We start from the raw sequence: 3,877 nt of genomic DNA on the forward strand, positions 1-3,877 counted from the left end.
TGTGGCAGTCAGAATAGGGAGTTGTTGCAGTGAGACGTGGAAGATTGTGAGGAACTGAGAACATGGAGTTGAGAGCTGGAGATGGTAAGGCAGTGGAAGCAGGAAGGTGGTGTGGCAGTGAGAGCAGGGAGATGGTGTGTCAGTGAGAGCAGGAGATTGTGCGGCACTGTGAGCAGAAAGAGAGTGTTGTTGTGAGAGTAGTGAGATTGTGTGGCAATGAGTGGAGGGAGATGGTGTTGAAGTGAGAGCAGGCAGATGGTGTGGCAGTGAGAGCATGTACTTGGTGTGGCAATGAGTGTATGGAGGTGGTGAGTCTGTCAGAGGAGGGAAAAGGTGAGGCAGTGAGAGCAGGGAGATATCGTGGTAGTGAGAGCAGGGAGATGGTGTGCAGTGAGACAGACTGATGGCGTGGCAAAGACAGCAGGGAGATGGTGCGGCAGTGAGAGCAGGGAGTTGGTGTCAGAGTGAAAAGGGTGTGGGAGTGAGAGCATGAGATGGTGCGGCTGTAACAGCAGGGAGGAAGTGGAAGTGAGATCAGGAAGTTTGTGTGGCAATGAGAACAGAGAAATGGTTTGGCCATGAAGGCAGAGAGATTGTGAGGTAGTAAGAGCAGGGAGATGGTGTGGCAATGACAGCAAGGAGAAAATTTGCAGAGAGAGCAGAAAAATAATGTGGCAGAGAGAGCTGGGAGATGCTTTGGCAGTGAAAAAAGGAAATAGGTATGGCTGTGAAAGCAGATGGTTTGCATGGCAGTGAAAGCTTGGAGATGGTGTGGCAATTAAAGTAGGGAGATGGTGTGGCAGAAAGAGCAGGGAGATGGTGCGGCAAAGATCGCAGTGAGATGGTGTGGCAGTGAGAGCAGAGTTGGTGCGGCAGTGAAAGCAAAAGTTGGTGTGGCACAAAGAGCAGGGAGACATTTTGAGACAGAAAGCAGGTAGATGGTGTAGTGGTGAGAACAGCGGGAGGAAGTGGGAGCAGGGAGATGTTGTGGCAGTGAGAGCAGGGACAAAGTGGAATTTGGAGCAGAGAGATGTGGTGGTGACAGCAGGGAGATGTAGCAGTGAGAGCCAGGAGATGTGGCAGTGACAGGAGGGTGATGGTGTGGCAGTGAGAGCAATTAAGTGGGTGCGGCAGTGATGGCAGGGACATAGTGTGTTCAGAGAAAGCAGAGACATGGTGTGGCGGTGAGAGCAGGAAGATGCTGTACCAGTGTGAGCATTGATATGGTTTGGCAGTAAGAGGAGTGAGATGGTGTGGCAATGAAAGAAGAAACATTGTGTGGCAGTTAAGCAGTGAGATGGTGTGGCAATGAGACCTGAAAGATGGTGTGTCAGGTGAGAGAAGGAAGATGGTAAGGCAGTGAGAGCAGGGAGGTGTGGCAGTGATAGCAGGAAGATGGTGTGGCATTGAGACCAGGGAGATGGTGTTGCTGTGAGAGCAGAAAGATGGTCTGGCAGTGAGACCAGGGGCAGGGTGAGGCTGTAAGAAAAAGAGATAGTGAGATAGTGAGGAAATGCAGGTGGTATTGCAGTTAGATCAAGGATATGGTGCAGCAGTGAGAGCAGGGAGATGGTGTGGCAAAGTGAGCAGGGAGATGGTGTGGCAGTAAAAGCAGGGAGATGGTCTGGCGGTGAGAGCATGGAGATGGTTTACACTGAGAGCAGGAAATTAATGCGCCAATGAGATCATGTTTGTGTGGCAGTTAGTGCATGGAGCTGGTGAGGCAGTAAAAGCAGGCAGTTCATGTGGCAGGAGAGCAGGGAGATGGAATTGTAAAGTGACAGCATGAATAACAGCTCAGTCTATGTCAGGGCAGTTAAAGTCGCCCATAAGAATGAGATTTATTTTAGGTAACATCAGACAGAAAGGACAAAAGTGAGGAAAGATATAGGATAGAGGGAGATGGAGGAATATAAGTTAAACACGGAAGTAGGGGTTTAGCTAAAATAACTCAATAACAGTTAGCTCCAAAGATTCAGGGGAACTAATTTCTTAAGATAATAAATAATCTGCAATAGCCAGTAAAACCCAACTTCCTCTAGAGTGACGTTCTTTGCAATAGACGCAAATCCACTTGGGACCATTTCCCTGTCACAGATATTGTTGGAACACCAGGTTTTAGTGATTGCTAAAATATGACATTTTCCAGAGAAAAGTCAGGATTTAAATTCTTGCCTTTTTGTTGACTATGATACGAGCATTCCAGTAAAACTTAACACCTAAAGATTGTCAATCTAACTTAGGCTCGGGGAACTGTAAGGAGGCAGGAGATTCATTGTTACAAAAAGGAGCACTTCTATTAGGCTCAACTCAGGAAGTTGAATCATCAAAACGTTCGGTTGATGATGATGAAACATCAGATACAGATAAAACCCCCCACATAGAGATTAGTAAGAGAAGGAGCCAAGTTGCTCAGACTACGAGAGCTAATAAAAGCTCCACCACTTTTCCAACCTCTCTCTCACCAACAAACTAGAGCTCCTGATATTGATATATGGAATTGGAACACCAGAATCTTTTAGTTTCCTCTCACGAAACAGAGTCCTGCGTTCTTTACATTGAACAGGGGAGAGATCACGTTTAACATTAATAGTAGAAGGTAACAAATTTCTTTTGGACAAAATAAAGAATACATGAGGTAGAACCTAAGGTAACGAGAATAGGATGAGGATGGGGGCATCTGGCTGGAACTGTCCAATCCGACGGCAATCCCTTTTAATGAAATTTTCAGTACCTTCATCTAAGTGGGAAAAGAGACGGCACATCTCATTATGATTGTGATTAGATTGAGCTGGCCAGGAGTACCAGAGGGTTGTTCCACGACTCCAAAAGCAATAACCTTGTACTTCTGTTCTAAATAGGAAAAAGATTTAGAAGATTGTGAATGAGTGGTGGATTGGGATGTAAGGTAAGAGGAGCAGGGACACTATCACCAAAAGAGACAAGAGTATGAGAACTGTTTATAGCTTCCTTAACAGAGGCCACCTCCTTCGTAACTAAGGACTTTAAGGTAGAAACCTCTGAAACTAGAGTAAAGGATATCTCCATCATCAAACGGAAATTTTTACACATCAAGGAGAAAAAAGGATCAAAATGGAGGATGCTACATTAAAAGCAGCAGTGGTAAGACCAGACAACCTCTTATGGATCCAAACTTGACAGTCCCACTCACAAAATATAGATTCCTCACCCTTAGGAGAATTATCAATGACAGATTTATCATGCAGACTACAGCAGACAGCATTTTTATTACAATTGCTGCTGTTTGCAGAAGCGGTCTTCTGTACCAGAATTGCTAGAGGCAGATAAACCTTTTTATTTGCAGGTTTAATTTTCTCCCTTGGTTTCAAAGTAGACCTCCCCCGTTGGAGTCCGGCCTGGACTGAAGGAGACTCGTGAGCCTGGCATCAGTACACGCAAGCGAGATGGTTACAATTATGGAGAGAATTAACTGTAACAAGTGGTACAATAACAATGTTCGTGGCCAGTTTTAAAATTAATTAAACTGGCAAATAGACAGAGAAGTATTGAAATGGCTAAAATTGAGTGAAGGAGGCAAGGGTGGCCTGGCACTCAGTCTGTGATTCCAAAAAGTAACTATTGGCTACAAAAGAAGGAACAGAGAAGACAAATGAATAGTTGGAATCAATACCTGACTATGAGGCCGGCTAGAATGAACTAAAGCGGCACAAAAACGAAGAAAGAAGAGGTTAAACAGAGCCTAAATATAGGTAGCCATCTTTACTCACCACATGGTATCTCTCAAAGGTGACTGGTCAGACTGAGTTGTTATCCAATGAGTTTTTTCTAATGATGGTTCATGTCCTATTGAAGTTGGGCTATTTGATTATTTTTACTTTCTTTAATAATGTATTTT

This window comes from Amphimedon queenslandica, unplaced genomic scaffold (genome assembly GCF_000090795.2).
Source record: "Amphimedon queenslandica unplaced genomic scaffold, v1.1 AMPQUscaffold_13518, whole genome shotgun sequence".
In the NCBI taxonomy this organism is placed as follows: Eukaryota; Metazoa; Porifera; class Demospongiae; order Haplosclerida; family Niphatidae; genus Amphimedon; species Amphimedon queenslandica.